This window comes from Suricata suricatta, chromosome 15 (genome assembly GCF_006229205.1).
Source record: "Suricata suricatta isolate VVHF042 chromosome 15, meerkat_22Aug2017_6uvM2_HiC, whole genome shotgun sequence".
Classification (NCBI taxonomy): domain Eukaryota; kingdom Metazoa; phylum Chordata; class Mammalia; order Carnivora; family Herpestidae; genus Suricata; species Suricata suricatta.
In genome coordinates, this window is record NC_043714.1 from 6874861 (window position 1) to 6892193 (window position 17333).

Here is a 17333-nt window from a genome sequence, read left to right on the forward strand (position 1 = left end):
AGGGCATATCCAAGCCGCTGGACATCCTCACAGGTGGGCAGAGCATTATGGGAAGAACTAGTAATGGCTTCAGGGTATGGAGTTCCTGCTGTCACCAGGCCCTCTGCTTTGCCCAAATGACACCCTTTTGGTCTAAAAACTTGCCCAGTCACAACTGTGATTCGCCTGTTTCACAAAGAGGTTGTGACAAAAGTTCATGGCTTGTCCAAGATCATATCATTAACAGGCAGAGCTGATCTTCAAATCCAAATGTCCCTGACTCTAGCGAAACACTGTTAACCTCTGTGCTAGATCTGCTTCTCACAAATGGAGGTGGCGGATTATTAACTTCAAGGGGGTGTGGCTACTAGGAGGGAAGAGTCTGTCTGTCTCATGAGTGGGAAGATTCAGGTGTAAGGTGGGACTGGTCCATGCAGGATGTTATCAGAGTAGAACTGTAGTCAGAAGAACAGGGGAGAGGCCAACGTCTAGGAAGAAGGCAACATCCAGTTACTCTAACCGGCTGCCCCAACACACCCAGCTCCCCGCATGACTTTGTGTGGAGCTGCTGATGATCGTGAGGGTGGCTGAGACCTCTGCGAATCGGTCAGGCTGGGTCCTGGCTGGGGTGGGTTCAGGTCTGTGGGTGGGAAGTGACCAAGTGACCAGGCTGGTCCTGGAAAGATGAAAAGGTTGGGACACATGTGGGAGGAAAGAGAAAAATGCCTTGTTGCCTGAGCCAAAAGGGTTTTGTCTGTCCTGTTTCTTCCATTTCTCCAAATACATAGTTATAAAAATGGGAATGGTTTTTGGAAAACAGCCACAGATTTATAGAAAAGTTGATGATGGAATAGAGGAGAGAGAAATATTAGAAATCTACCATGAAAGGCTAAGTTCAGGAGTGAAAGTAATTAAAACATTTTTAAAAAGTATTTTTTTTAATTTTCAAAATTTTTATTTATGTTTGGGGGGGGAGAGAGAGATAGTGCGTGAGAAGGAAGAGGAACAGAGGGAGAGGGAGACACAGTCTGAAGCAGGCTCCAGGCCCTGAGCTGTCAGCACAGAGCCCAATGTGGGGCTTGTACTCAGGAGCCATGAGATCGCGACCTGAGCCGAAGTTGGATGCTTAACCAACTGAGCCACCCAGGCGTCCCTAAATATATTTATTTATTTTGAGGTTGAGAGAACGAGCAAACAGGGGAGGAGTGCAAAGAGAGAGAGAGAGAGAGAGAGAGAGAGAGAGAGAGAGAGAGAGAATCTCAAGGAGGCTCCATGCTATCAGTGCAGAGCCTGAGGTGGGTCTTGAACTTATGAACTGTGAAATCATTACCTGAGCCAAAATCAAGACTCAGATGCTTAACCAACCAAGCCACCCAGGCAACCCGTAACGGTAATGTTTTAATCTGCTCTGGTTGGTACTTGAGTGTGAAGGTCCAGGAAGGACAGGCATGCGCGCGTCTTGCGCAGATGCGTGGGTGAACAGGTTTCCATGTGGAAGGCAGGGAGGTCCGCCCAAGACACACACCCGCACTTCCCATTCAATTCAACGATTTTAGTTCTGCGGGCAATAAGCACGCATCTGGAAGGTGTAGTTCAGTGCCTAGTGCAACAGAATGGGGTGAAAGGGTGCTCTGTGGACCGAATCTCCTGGTCAGGTGTGTCCGAGGTCTGCAAATAAGCTCAGGAGAGGCAGATTCTTGTGACGGCTCCCATTGAAGATTACTGAATAATAAGCGAACACTCCAGGGCACAGGAAGACCGAGAATGCATTTACCAGTCAAAGTTGTCAAAGTCTTGAATTAGGTATTTTGATCCATAATGGATAGCGTTTGCTCCCCTCAGTACCTGTCATCAATTAAAAAGAAGAGATGGATAGGGAGAATTATGTTGCACTTAATTTTGTCTGAATATTTAATCACAAATAATGGAGATGAAGATTTATAAGAGATATTTTGACATTCTGGGAGATGCGGTGAAGCTAATATTGTGGGAGCCATTTCAGTTATGGATTGGTTAGAATGTGAGAAAGTCCGCAGTAGTTACAGACTTGAGCCTTCCAAATTCAACCTTTGAGAGGCTTTGGAAAAGATTTTCTCCTAGACAGAACTTTTCTTTCATTAATATCCTCAATTACTGAATTTGAAAGGAAAGTAAAAGACTACAACAACTGATTAGAGGAAAGAAAAGCACTTTCCTCACAGTGCTCAAATAATTGATATCTGTTAGGTATTGAAATTTTCTCCAAATGGGAGCTGCCCGATCAGTTCCTATGAATTCTAGAAGAGAAAGAGGGTGAACAGTAGATTGGCAGATGCTATTTGAGATGGGACATTTCTTTCCTTTTTTTTTCCCAAAATAATTTGGATTTGTCTAAAAATATTGCTGTTATTTGGGGGAAACTATTGTGTAGGTTTATGGTGATGTCAAGAGCCAGAAAGTGCTGTGTGAAGGTAAAGAAGGCAAAATTTAAAAAGAGAAAAGGTCTATGCTGCTTTCATCTTTTATGTAAAGCCTAGGAAAGGGGCACCTGGGTGGCTCAGTTGGTTATGCATCCAACTTTGGCTCAGGTCATGATCTCACAGTTCGGGGGTTCAAGCCCCACATCAGGCTCTGTGCTGGCTGCTCAGAGCCTGAAGCCTGCTTCAGATTCAGCATCTCTCGTTCTCTCTCCGCTCCTCCCCCATTCACACTCTGTGTCTCTCTCTCTCTCAAAAATAAATAAACATTAAAAAAAAAAAAAAAGCATAGGAAAGGACCAAAGGAAGACAGAAAGCAAAAGCAGTGCAGGCAGTTTGTTCCTTTTGTCATCCATTCCAAGCCCATCCCTCCTGGTTATTGGCATCTGCCTGGGCACCTCTTAGCTTGGTGGCCGAGAAGCAGTGAGGTGGAAGGGAGTGTCACAGACCTGGCTTCTGGCTTTCCCACTGCTGTTCACTAGCTGCATGAGTTGGAGGAAGTTACAATCTCTCAGCTCTGTTTTTTTAACTTGTAAGGGGGTAATAATATCTGTGACCCTGTCTTGGCAGTCTTTTGTACCAGATGAAGCAAATTTTGTGAAATGAGCTCATACTTTTTGTTAAAATAGCATATTCATGTGCACCACATCGAGTATCTTAGGTACTTTATCTCCTGTAATTCTTACACTCTAAGCCCTAATTAGGAGACAAAGAAGAGGTACAGAGAACTTAGAAGTCACAGAACGAGGAGTAGGTAGAGAAACTGGTATTTAAACCCTAGGGGCGGGGATCTAGAACAGTTTTGGTTTTTTCTTAAATGGCACGCACAGAAAGAAATGCATTGTATGCTGTGATTCAGTACAGATAGACATAACAAATACAGACACACATATATGTATATGGACATGTGTCCAACATATATGCATAGAGGTAGACAAACATTGTTCCATGTCTTATGAATAATGAATAGAAACAATTAAATCTGCAGATCCTGTAAAACTCTTATATGAACCAGTAGCTTCAATCTTCAATTTCTTGTAATGTTAACTTTTTTACATCAGTTGAGAATGAGAACCGCCACCTAATGAAACCATGACTTCTAGCACCACCATAATGTAAGCGAGCTGGTGAGAGGAAGCCTGCGGCACGTGAATTAGCCAAGTGGTTGAGTTTTCCAAGGACAGGAAAGTAAAGTCACAATGAAGGTTTTGCCCTTTACCCCTTCTTAGTCAATAACTCCAGTTTTCAGGTCTTCGGTGACTCCTTTGGACAACCTCATAGTCAAGACGAAGAAATGGGATCGTTGAATCAGAGAAGGGAGTCTAACCTCATACTCTCCTTAGACTACCTCCCTGGTCCCAGACCCACCAGGCAGGTCTACTCCTGTCCTTCCTGCCATTGGCCACTTATTCTCACCTGTCATAGGAGGTGGGGAATCTCTTCAAAGAAGAGATTGGATATAAATCTTTTATTTTATGATTCTCCTAGATTTTCTTTGAACATGCTCAAGAGTTTGCCATTACTACAAACAAATCACAATATAATTATGCACTGTTATTTTATAGTTGGGGTATATTATCAGACAGGCCTGAAATAAGTAAGGAATTATTTTCAGAACAGCCAGTATATCTTACTTTCTTCTAATAGAACAGTCTAAAATTTCTGAATATTCACTTGCCTATCCCTTAGGGATTGAAGCTGAATGAATTACCCTTCAAGTATCTTCTTAGTTTAATTAATGATTTGAGGCTTTCTGTAAGTGTATACACTTAAACTAAAGATTTTATGGGGAGCCTGGGTGACTCGGTTGCTTAAGTGTCTGACTTCAGCTCAGGTCATGATCTCATGGTTTGTGGGTTTGAGCCCTGCATTGAGCTCTCTGTGCTAACAGCTTGGAACCTGAAACTTGCTTCAGATTCTATATCTCCCTCTGTCTGTCCCACCCCACCTCCCCACTATGCTCTCTCTCTCTCTTTCTCTGTCTCTCAAAAGTAAACATTAAGAAAATAAAAAATAAATAAAATAAAGATTTCTATTTTAATCTTATTTCTCACACCAGCAAAGTATTATGCATGTGAGAGTTTCAAGTAAGTGGTAGTATGTAGGGAAATAGTGTCTTTAATATAAAATGCATACTCCTGAGAACAGTGTAAAATCTTTTCCTGGTTGTACTATCAGAAATATTGGCCAATGATATAACAATAATCATTGGAATAATTTACATCTATAGGTCTTGATAATTTCTATTCATTGATAATAAATGGATTATAAGTTCTCTCTTTACTGTGAATAAATCTAATGTGTTTTAATTGATAATGTTTCTTTAATTACTGGTGGGGACTTAAAAATAGTAGTTGTACAAAGACATAAGAAAACCTAGTAAATCACTTTAGCTTAGTTTTAAGCAATTTTAACTCCTAGATTAGGTTTTCAAAAATACCCTTTTGCTTCTCACATGTATTATAGTTTTAAGTTCATAACAACTGATTTTTCCAAGGAAGAATACAAAAAAGAAAGCCTTGAAAAGACACCAATCTTTGAAGAATAGAGAGCAAATTACAATATAGCATGATTAAGTGTCTGTCGTTTCCACTGAGGACAGAACTGGAGTCTGTGGCCTTAACCACAGAAGGAAAGATCATGCTAATGTGAGAACAAGTTTCTAGGTCCTGCAGTTGAACTTATGGTGGGAGCATTTGATGTTTGTAACCTTTAAGACTAGACTCTCCTGCTAACTTCTGGGAAGATATCCAGAGACTCTTCTAAGAAAAAAGGTTGGAAAGATTTATATAAAGTCCAAGGAAAGTTGGGGGTTGGCGAGGTAGGGAGAGAGAGGAGAGAAGGAAGAGATAAGATAATTTCTGAAATTTCTTCCAGGCCTTTTCACTTCTGCCTAGAGATCTTAAAATTTTAGGTGATTACTCGAGTTGTCCTTTATTATCCAATCAAATGACATTTTGAGCACCTAGTCGGATCAAGGCAGTTAGTTAAATTAAAGAGGAATGTAAAGAAAGAAGATTTTCTCAAGCCCTTTAAGGGATGATTATGTAATTGAAGAGAGAAAATATAAAATACCTGAAATCATCTGAATAGCGAATAATCTAAAGCTAAGAAGGATAAGAGGCAGAGACACTTCAGAGGAAATTATAGAAAAGATCCACCTTTGGAATGAAAGAATCATTTGGATAGAGTATTTAATAATATCTAGTATACAGGGCACACATAAAGGTGTTAATTAGTATATTCTGGTATCCAGAAAAAGTGGTTATTTCTGCATATTTAATTTATAATCTTGCGTAGCTACAGAAAGTCTAATGCTGAGGCAAGGTCTGTAGGTCAAGAATATTGGGGGGTAGTGGGGACACAGATTTCTGGATTTGCAAAGATAGGAATAAGGAGGCTGGCTCATTGTTGTTGTTTTGTTTTGTTTTTGTTTTTTTTAATGTTTATTCATTAAACATTAAGCATAGTGGGGGAGGACAGAGAGAGAGGGAGACACAGAATCTGAAGCAGGCGCCAGGCTCTGAGCTTTCAGCATAGAGGCCGACACGGGGTTTGAACTCATGAATCCTGAGATCATGATCTGAGCTGAAGCCAGAGGCTTAATCAACTGAACCACACTCAGGCTCCCCAGCTCATTTTTTTTTAAACCTGCCATTGATTGTGCCTTAAAATGGGTACAAAGGGGTGAGGCTGGTTCAAAGCAAGTTTTTGTTTATGGCTTCTCAGTTCAAGAGATGCTTTTTTTGGTTTGTTTCAGGGTTGTTTCACCAATTATTTCTTTGTTGACATGTAGCTCTTTGAGGCAAGTTTACTAGCTATTAGTAAGTTAGTTAAAAAGATACCATGGGTAAGGGATTCGAAGCCAATGAATTCAGCGGGGTTTCTAGATAACCATTCTATGCTTACCCTCTAGTAAGGCATAACCCAGAGTGTGTGCTTGGAGGGAGGGTGAGAAAGAGAAGGAACCAAGGCTAAGTGGAGAGAAGAGAGAAGTTTTAAATGTTAAATCACAGGAAAATATTTAGAGAATCTTCTAGACAAAATATAATAAGGAAAAATGAAGTCTTCACTTTTTTTAGCTGCTCTAACTGGTACCTAGATGTTTCTAACGCATAGGGTCTAAGAATTGATGCCGAGCTCCATCAATGCAAAGAGTGTGCATCTAATTTAGGATAACTGTCAATTAGTGTTTTCTCTTATGAGATGAGCCTTGCATTCAGCTCATCCATTTATTCAACAGGTCGTGTGGAGAGTCTATCATGTGCTAGGCATTGTGCTGAGGGAAATGATGGGACAGTTTCTGGGTGGTGATGTAGGGTTGAGGGGCTTTGCTTCTTTAGTTCCTTGGAGATGAGAGGCTGTTGGTACTGGCGGGGAAAAACTCATGCAGGAGGGGAAACTGGAAATGCAGGACAGGGAAGCACTGGCTATTAAAGGAGGTCCTAAAATAGAGCGGAGGATCAATATCAGGGACACGTATCAAGTGTGCACGCCTGAATAAAAATAAGGCAGCTCTTCTGACTGGAGTTTTCAAGTTCTATACTTTTAAAAATCTGTTCATATATTTATTTTTGAGAGAGAGAGAATGAGAATGAGTGGGGAGGGGCAGAGAGAGAGAGAAAGAGAATCCCAAGCAGGCTCCGTGCCGTCAGCACAGAACCCAATGTGGGGCTCGAACTCAGGAACCACAGTGTCCGACTGAGCCGAAATCAAAAGTAGGATGCTTAATCCACTGAGCCACCCAGGTATCCCCAAATCCTATACCTAATCACTGCATCATGGAGAGTGAAAGTGTCAATGGTGCCCGTGTGTATATTTTTTTTGTGTTGAGACAGAATTCTGGAAACCCAAATTCTAATCCGCATATGGCCGTCTGACTTTATGCTGTGTGCCACCTTCTGTGGGGAGAGACCCGTCCTGTTGACCCCATCTCTGTCTCAGGAGGGTCTACGAGAAAGAACTTGGAGCAGAAGAAAATGTCATTTAAGTATGTTTGAGCCCCAACTCTGATTACATGTTACTCAGAGGAAAAATATACCCAGTACCAGTGCTGTGTTTTCAAAATGAACCTCCTAAAACACATAAATCTCATATTAAAGAGAAAATAACCTCCTAGTACAATTATCTTCTGTGAGAAAATACTGAACTAAAACATCCAATTTCTCATTTGCTACCTCAGAAGATTTGTTGGAGCAATTTTATGAGCTAATAAATTTAAAGTGTGCCTAGCATAGTAAGAGTACTCAGAAATGGTTAGCTATTATTTCTATCATCCTCATCAATAAAAAACAATAATGAAACCTTTTACTTAATTGAATATGTACACCATTAAGCCATGGCCTTAATTTACCAAATTATGCATAATTAAAGTTAATGTATTTACAAATCATTGATTCCTTTCCATTTCAATTAGCTCACAGTCGGTTTTTAAGCAGAAATTGGGAAAGTCTTAACTGAAGAAATTCACATCCTATTTTATTTATTAAATGGAAAAATATTACTTTTTCAGACCATTTTACAAGGTGAGGTCTTTCCTTACAGTGAATGTTCTCTCAGTTACTCTGAATTGGCACCCTCTTGACAGAATATCTTTTCCAGTGCCATCATCTTAAAGTCAAGTTTCATCTGCAGATTCGAAGAGAAGTATGAAAATGTAGGAATGTGGACTTAGTGGAAGTCTGTAAAAATATTTGCATTGGGAGCCATTATTCACAGACCATCACTGAAACTTCAGACTGTGATGCCACGTGGCACAGAGAAACGCGTTCACTTGCCTTATTAAGGGATGTTCTCGTTGCTGGGGCCCTGCGTATCTGCACCTTAAGATCTCACTTCAATGAATGGCTTCATCTCAAGGATGAGAGCAGTGGTTCCCGAACTCCCCACCTGCCACTCTGTGCTGGTGGCTGTCCTCTGCCTGTGAGCATCAGGGCACTGGGGGTTACCACGATTTGGGCACTATTGGTGCACTAGAAAAGACCTCGATCCCAGTGTTTTCAGCTCGTCAGCTTCCTCTCTCTTTTCTCTTTCTCTCTTCTTCCCATGAAATGGACATGACAGTGTGTAGCAAGGGACATACCGATTACATGTCCATCTGAGTGTTGCTGCGGTGGCTCCCTGGTTGCAGAGGGTGCTTGTCCTTTGCTGGCCCCAGATCAAGTGCCATCCTGTGTGAGGCTTGAGGTGCGGCCTTGGCCACCTTGGCCAGTGGACTTCGGCCTGTTTCTGAGAGAATAACTTCCATCAGGTAGAGAAATAAAGTTAAAATCCTAAAGCCATCTTGAGAGGACTTTTGAATGAACTACAGATAGTCATTTGTGAACTTGCCTGCTGTGCTCTGGTAAATATTTTATTTTAACTTGGCAGCATGGCTTACCCTGCCAGGCAGACCAGCTGTCCCTGGATTGTCCCTCCTGCCTCCTTTCTGCCTCCAGTCCCCTTCCTCTGCCTTCCTGCCTGGTCTCCATTCCCTACCCCATCCCAAGTTTGTAGTCCCTCCCACTGGAATCCCTTCCTCACTATTATCAGGAAGGATAATACTTTGGCCTGGGGTCCCTGCTCAAGAGAATGAGGATGTCTGATTTCTCCTTTGCTTCCCTCCTCTTCTTCCTCAGTCATCAATGGAGCCCCAAACCCATGTGCCTGAAGGAGTGTTGGGAGTCACAAATCTGAAACCTACTGAAACTGACATAATCGAAGGAGAGAGATGCTGGCCAAGACTGGGGGACCCTGTGTTTGGGGACCTGGGCAGCTGGGGGTGATGGTTCTGATTATTTTCTGTGTCTGGGTAGACTGGGGCTCTTCTTCCTGCCTCTCTGACCGCTTTTGCTTCATATTCTTTTTTACTCAGTGGACCAGCCACCTTATGGTCCATTTCCTCCTAGTCAATCAGTAACAGTCTCTAAAACAATGGGCCATACATTCGAATCCCTAAATCTTAATCACAGGTTCTCAGAAAAGAAGATAGGTTTGACTCAATTTGGTTGTTAGTCAATCAGCTTTGAGGACAGCGTGTGGGGTGGGGGTCTCATGCCTTTACACACCCAGCAGTGGCTGGCCTCCCAGGAGGGGTGCCCACAAGGCTACCAGAGCACACGTGCTGGCCCCAGCACCCTTTTTTTAGTTCAACGCTCCTCAAAGATGCTTCCCCATCACTTTCCACGTTTCACGTTTCCCACGTTTCACGTTTCCCACGTTTCCATCAGAGATGCTGAGCTGGAGCCTGAGACTGGCTTTCTTGAAAGGCATGTTTCCTGTTTCCTCCTCTAGCAACCCCCCTACCCCCCACCGCGTGCCTCTCCTGGTTTCTGGGGAGCTGTTGCCAAGCTATCGTCTCCTCCTTGTGTCCATTCTTCCATCACAGGAGACCCAGAGCAGTGACTTACTGTGGCTCACCTGAGCACTTGTTCTTTTCCTATCTGTTTCCTAGTCTAATTAGAGAGTTTCACGTTATTAAAACTGACTCTCAGCCCTCTCCTTTCTTTCTTCCTTTTTCTCAAAACTAGAAGTTGTCGCCATTCTCCTAGCAATGGAAGGGGTGGAGTGCACAATGCGCCCTTCACACGATGGACCGATTGCACCTTTCTTACCAAAGGCTCATTCCCCCTGCTCCCAACCCTCCCTGGCCTGGGTCCCATGTACACCCCTGAGGTTGTCAGATGTCCAACGGATCCTCCTGGGCCCTTGGAGAAGGTGAAGCACTTATTCAAAATAAAATGACTTCTGTGTTTTGAAGTATTAATTTAAAAAGTTGTACTCAAGTATACTTTAAAACGTATTGTTTCAAGTGTATCAGAGATGGATTTTTTTTCACAATTCTGATTTAGAGAGCTGATGGGGCACTTGAGTCGCTCAGTCGGCTGAGCGTCTGACTTTGGCCTAGGTCATGATTTCATGGCTGGTGAGTTCCAGCCCTGCTTCGGGCTCTGTGCTGATGGCTCAGAGCCCGAAGCTGCCTTGGATTCTGCGTTTTCCTCTCTATTTGCCCTTCTTCCGCTCATGGGCTATCTCTCTCTCTCTCCTTCAAAAATAAATAAACATTAAAAAAAACAAAAAAAGATTTGGAGAATTGACCTCTGGGGATTTAAATACAGAGACATTTTTAAAAAATAGTAAGCCCTATAAGTATATGAATTCAATAAACTTCTTCTTTCATAGTTCCAATTTGAGTAAGTAAATCTACCAGTCCTCTGAACTTTGAAGCTAGAGACTTTGGGTTGACGTTTTCTGTTGTGTTGTAGTAAGCATTCACTGCGTGGATATATGAAGTCTAACACGTGTGCACATACGTGTATAATGAAATATCGCTCAATGAATGCTCACCAAACAAACCCACCCATGTAACCAGTGCCCTAGTAAAGAAGCAGAGTCTCCCAACCCCTTTCCCGCCTCCTCTGGCCAACAGTCTTTCAGGGGTGACCACTAGCATTCCTTCTAACCCTCTGGATTAGTTTTGCCTGTTTTTGTTTTTTAATTAAAAATTTTTTTATTAAGTTTATTTATTTTTGAGAGAGGGGAGAGCTGAGGAGGGACAGACAGAGGATACGAAGTGGGCTCTACACTGACAGCAGACAGCCCAGTGTGGGGCTCCAACCCACGAACCATGAGATTATGACCTGAGCTGAAGTTGGACACTTAACCAACTGACCCACAAGGCACCCCCATTTTGCCTGCTTTTTAAAGTCACATAAATGGATCTGCACAACGCATACTCCTTTTTGTCTGACTTCTTTCACTCAACATGAAACTGAGAGCACTCACCCCTGTCATTGTGTGGTGTCATGGTCCATTTAGTCTCATTGCCATGTGCTGTTCTGTCCTGCAAATTGACCACATCATTCCATTATTGCTGGATGTTTGAAATTTGTTTCCTCTCTGGCCTATTAGAGGAAGTGCTATTGTGATCATTCCCATGCATGTCTTTTGGTAACCATATGTGCGTGTGTGGCCAATGACTGGGGATGGAATTGCAGAGTCATGGTGTGTGTATATGTTCTGCATCAGTAGGCACTGCCCAGTAGTCTTCAATGTTGTTTTACCTTTTAACAATGATTTATAATGTAAAAAATTATTTAACATCTGATAAAATTTTGATTTTTTCTCAAAAGACCTAGTATATTTTGGATTTTTCTCAAAAACTTAATATCTTTATAAATGTAGAGACTGCATTTTGTTCACTTTCTGGAAGAGTAGGAATCATTATTCATAGAAGGACACAGCACAGAAGAGATTAGAATTTTCCATGAGAAGAGACTGTCGTGGTCATCTGGGGCATTTTGAGATAGAAAACACATTACCTTGAATTTGGGGATGCCATAGTCAAATTGTGAAGGAGGGACGGAAGAATGTGCTTGGAGTCCCTTATAGGATGCATGTGCTTGTCATTGTCATTCAATTCTACGAACAAGTTTGGCCTCCTTCTCTGAGCAGGTCAGTACACTAAGCAATATGGGAATTTCGAGTAAAGGCAGAAAAGAGCATTGTAGTGTAAGAGATTAACCTTCAGTGGAAAAGCAAATTCCCGTTGTAGTTTTGCTACAGGGAGTTTTACTCTTTTCTGACTTTTATCTTTAATAGCTAATCTGTCATTTATAGAAAATTGACCCCTTTCCTTTGGCTTTTTATTACTTTCCCCCTAATTCAGATCCTCCTCATTCTGGCACTGAATTATCGCCAACACCCTCTTGGATGGTTTCCTCAACTGCACCTTCTGTTGTCTCTAATATTTCTGATCATGTTACCAATCGGATTAGTCTTTGTAAAACAACACATTAATTTTGCATCTCCTCTGGTCAATGTTCCTCCAATAGGAATTACACATCCAAATACCTATGGGGTCAGGTAATGCATGTGTATAAAGAAGACAAATAATAGCTTTTGCATATTATGCATTTAGTAATACTCTTTAAGTCCCCTGAGAATTATGCTTTGTTCCATATCCCTTGGAATCCAGAGACCTCTTGGTCTCTCATTTTCATGATTGGATAAAAAACCATAAAAAAATCACTTCCCTTTTAACCCTATGCTGAGAAAACCAACAGTTAAGCCCAACTAAAAATAGCACTCTGGGCAATTGTCACTACCACAATGGATTTTAGCCTAGTGTTTTTACATTTTCAGGTTTTTTTAAAGAATTGGAAAAGCCAGATTTTTCTGTGAAACCTCTGTAAGTTTAGATGTTGACATCTAATCCAAATGTTTGGGGAAAAACCTTGTAAGTCAAAACCAAAATAATGTGATGTGTGGTCCCTGGCTGCCCGTCTGAGCCCTGGCATTTATGAAACACATTAACGGTATTTCTGTCATCCAGGTATAGCTCTTGGTGGCCAGGCCACCTTTGCTATTGTCATTATTTTTTGTTTTCTCCAACACATGTGCTTAACTTCAGCCCCTCCCGCCTTCTTCAGAGAAGCCATCCACTCATTCCTGTGGCTGTTCCTTTGGTGTTTTTGAATTTGAAATCTACCCATGCTCTCTGCTACTATCCACTCACTTCCTTCTCTCCTTTAAAGCTCGCTTGACATCTGACTTTGTCCAGGAAGCTATTCTTATAACTTCAGGATACATTGATTACTCCTTTTTCTGAAAAGATTTTAAATCCGTGCATTTGAAGTCACTAATGCCACAATTGCCATAAACAATTTTTTAAATTTAATTTTCCTAACGAGATTATTTGTTCTCAGGTTTTAGATTCATGTTGTAGCATCCACTCCCCCCAGGAATATTTGGAGTTATTTGAGGGCATGTAGAGAGTATTTAACAGCTGTTTGATAACATAAAAGGTAAGGTGGCATCTATAGCCCTTTACAGTGGTCATAATATTTTAGTAACCATTCAGTTAGTGGTGATGGATGTACACTTTAACTCAAGACATTTCTCTGCTCTTTAAAAATGTGAAATAGGGGCACCTGGGTGGCTCAGTGGGGTAAGCATTCGATTTCTGCTCAGGTCATGACCTCACAGTTTGTGAGTTTGAGCCCCGTGTCGAGCTCCATGCTGACAGCTCAGAGCCTGGAGCCTGCTTCCGATTCTGTGTCTCCCTCTCTCTCTCTCTCTCTGCTTTTTGCTCCCTCTCACACCTTGTTTCTCTCTCTCAAAAATAAATAAACATGAAGAAAATATAAATACATACATACATACATACATAAAAACGTGAAATAAATTTAAATAGTTTGGATTTTGAAATAAACTCATTTAATTATGTAAATGCTCCTGGATGTGCATTTCCCAGGTGAAGTCCCTAAGAACAAGGCCATCTATTTATGTGTTTCCATCACCTAAACTTCGTGTGCAGTCGATGCAGAATGAGTACATGTTGACTGGATAGTTCACTCCTGTGGTCTCATGAAGTGATTTGAATAGTCTTACCATTGCCAGCAGATCTATTTGTGCAACAAAGACATTATCACTCATTTGGATTTGGGAAAAATTGTTTTGGGCTTAGTCGGCAATGTAGATATTATCTTGGATTGATTTTTATGAGTTGACTAAGCTGTGAAGTAATCTCAGGCTTTGAAAAGGTGAACAATGAAATGACATTGTAACCGAGTCAGCTCAGAGCATGAAATGTGATCTAAGGCTACACTGGTTTTTGTTACGCCTTTTATGTTCTACAAAGTGACTTGACTACTAGTGTTCTAGGAGGTCTGGGATATGCATTCCTTACTGACTCCACAATAGTCCACAAGATTGCAATTCCCAAGTAAAAGCCAACATTTTCCCTGGGCTCCTTTCTAAACAGTTCTGAACAATTGCTGTGAGCTTAGCAGACAACTGCCAGGAAGACAGGGAGTTGGGGGATGAGAGGTAGGAGCTGCTGGTTTCCAAGAGGTTAATGAAGCAGGCTTTAATAGCATGCAATAATTACAATGAGGTACAAATGAGTTTCCAATATACCATTCTATTATAAGGTATTGTATTTTCCAGAGTAGCACTTCCCAATTGCAGAATTTTCTGCAGTGATGGAAATGTTCTGAATCTGTGCTTTTTTTTTTCTTCAGTATTTATTTATTTTGAGTGAGAGGGAGAGAGAGAGCAAGGGAGGGGAAGAGAGAAAGGGAGGGAGAGAATTCCAAGCAGGCTCCACACACAGTGCAGAGCCTGATGTGGTGCTTGAACCCACAAACCTTGAGATCATGACTTGAGCCGAAATCAAGAGTCAGACAGGTGCCCCTGCATCTGTGCTTTCTAACGTGTGGCTGTTGAGCCCCTGAAATGTGGCAAAGGTGGCAATTGTGACTGAGAAATGCAACTTTTAATTTTAATTAACTATAAATAGCTACTAGTGGCTTTTGTATTAGACAGCATAGTTCTGGAGAGAAATACATCTTTTTTATGTCTTTCAGAAAGCGCTTAATATAGTTCTTGCTCTTCCATCCAGGTCAGGAACCCTAACTATCTTCAATGCTGGTCCTTGCTTTTTAATTTTTCAAGGTGAAGTCTTTAGGCAGCGATAGGATGTGGGCAGCATGAATGGAAGGCACAGCAGACACTTGGCAAGGGAAACAAGCCACCACTTCCGCTGTTCCTTTGATGCAGCTGTCCTCTGGGTGAGGGGACGTCCACGCCACACTCCCTTCTACAGCAGCAGAGGGTGGGTTTCAGTGATAGTCATACCACAGAAGCGTAGGCTATGCGTTATCCAATACAATGAAATGCTATCTTTGAGAATAAGTTGGGCATTTTATCAAAGTCGAGGGCTATATAATTTGATAGGTCACAGTATTAAACATATTCATGCTTATCGTTAAAGTAGGTTTGAGAAATTTTTCAAGTCAGACATCGACTGTCCCGGTAAATGGGAGAAGCAGGTATGTAAGAAAGCCAATTGCATCTGCTTCATTTCCTATCTTAATGGCTTCAATTCACATCTGTTTTCATTTAAGTAGAGACTTGAAGCTTCATTTGGAAAAATTACCAATCATAAAATAATTGAATACAGTGGCTTATCGAATAGTGCCATATCCTAAGTAAGAGATTGGGGAAACCCCAGAGTGGTTAGCTACAGCAGCTTCTGGAGCAAGCCGAGAACTGAAAGGGAGGAATCTCTCTCCTATTTTTAGAGACCATTAGAGAAGAGATCTAATACTGTCTTTCATCTTTTAATTATGAGGAACATCCTATTTTATACTGAACCTCATGATCCAGATTCTAATATAGGTACTTTGCAGATTCGCCAAACTCTTAAATGACAAACTAAATTATTTCCAATACACCAGGGACAGAATCGTTGGCTTCTTCAAGTCCTGGATGCGGTGACTCAGAATGGAGGGGCTTTGCCCGTTGCTAGGAGACTTTTGTTGAGAAGAGGTGGGGGGTGCATTGATCGCTTGCCCCTTTCCCATTTAACCTGAGCCTTGGTCTTGAAATGTAGTGTTTGGTGGAGCACTGACATCTAGACCTTGGAAACCTGGGATCGCGGTCAACCAGTTCCCAATGATGGGCAACAAGCAGAGCACACATCCTTCAGGCTGTCAGACTTTGGTTGTATTTTGTGTATTTAAAAGTTTCCTGTCATAAATATGAAATTGTGCCCAAAGGGGAAAATATAACCTAAGGAGTGACCTCAATCAAGAAAACTAAAGCCACTATTTTTTAATGTTTATATATTTTTGAGAGAGAGAGAGAAAGAGAAAGAGAGAGAGAGAGAGCAAGCAGGGCAGGGGCAGAGAGAGAGGGAGACACAGAATCTGAAGCTGGCTCTAGGCTCCAAGCTGTCAGCACAGAGCCCTATGCAGGGCTTGAACCCACAAATCGTGAGAATCATGACTTGAGCCAGAGTCGGACACTTAACCAACTGAGCCACCCAGTGCCCCAAGCCACTACATTTCTGAGTCAAGGCTTTTGCACTTCATAGAGTCATAGCTGCCTGTGACTCTAGAGGACAGGGCTGTAGACATCCTGTAGGGAAGGGACGGGGGCTGGAACTTCTGGTGGTGGGATCTCATTTCTCATTTCTCTAACCTGCTTTAAAAAAGGGGGCAGGAGTGTGGACAACTTTAGGAGCACACTGGTTCATGTTATAGCACTAATGCATGAACACTGAATGGTCTGCATGGGGGAGTTCTGCTATATGAATTTTAAGAGGCTTGGATTCGAGAAGGAAATCTGACACAGAGGCATGTGACTTCCTTCTCTTAAGAATTAGCATAGCCTAGGTTGACCAGGAACTGAGGATCCCCATCTCCTTTATCAGACAGGTCTCTCATGCCCAGACTTAGAGTGCAATGTGGAGCTTTCTCTTTTACGTCAATGTGATTTTTAAAAAATTGTTTATTTATTTATTTTGAGAGAGAAAGAGAATGGGGGAGGGGCAAAGAGAGAGGGAGAACGAGAATCCCAAGCGCTGACAGTGCAGAGCCCGACAGGGGGCTTGATCTCACAGAAATCAAGGGTCAGACACTTAGCCGACTGAGCCCCCAGGCACCCCTCCTTTATGTCACTGTTAAAGAATCAGATCAAATAATATAAATTACATAAAATACTTATCTTCTGGCCTCTCTAGCCCCTACCAAACCATGTCCAATTTTCTCCAATTTAATTATTGAGAGGATTATAATGTATTACTTGTCCTTGAAACAATTAAAGATTTTTTTTCTTTATTTCCTTTCACCATTAAGACCCAAAGCTGGACCCATGAAGTGGTCAATTAACTTAAGGGCAAATTAAAATGATGTGCGGCTACATTAAAATTGGTGATTTACGTCTCAAAGCTGGGTCATAGAGTTGTTCGACTCACAGAAGGAGTTCTTCATGGAGAATGGACTTTCCTTTTTAATGACTTGCTTTCCTGGTATTAACCCTTTAATTCTTGGAAATTGAAGGTAATATCGAAGATACATGTACACATAAGACAAATGTTCGCACGGCTTAATTAGATGGCACTACAAAAATACT

At 41.7% G+C, this 17333-nt stretch overlaps 1 protein-coding gene and 1 long non-coding RNA gene across 2 annotated transcripts in view; one reads left to right on the forward strand and one right to left on the reverse strand.

Annotated features, from left to right (window-relative positions):
• Positions 1-17333, forward strand: part of XKR4 (XK related 4) — a 411991-nt gene that overhangs the window by 29915 nt on the left and 364743 nt on the right. The gene's annotated exons all lie outside the window — the stretch shown is intronic.
• LOC115279343 lies at positions 1517-8637 on the reverse strand. The gene is made up of 2 exons (XR_003903378.1): positions 8518-8637; positions 1517-1824 (listed from the first exon to the last, which is right to left on the reverse strand). It is a non-coding gene; the product is annotated as an uncharacterized LOC115279343 (long non-coding RNA).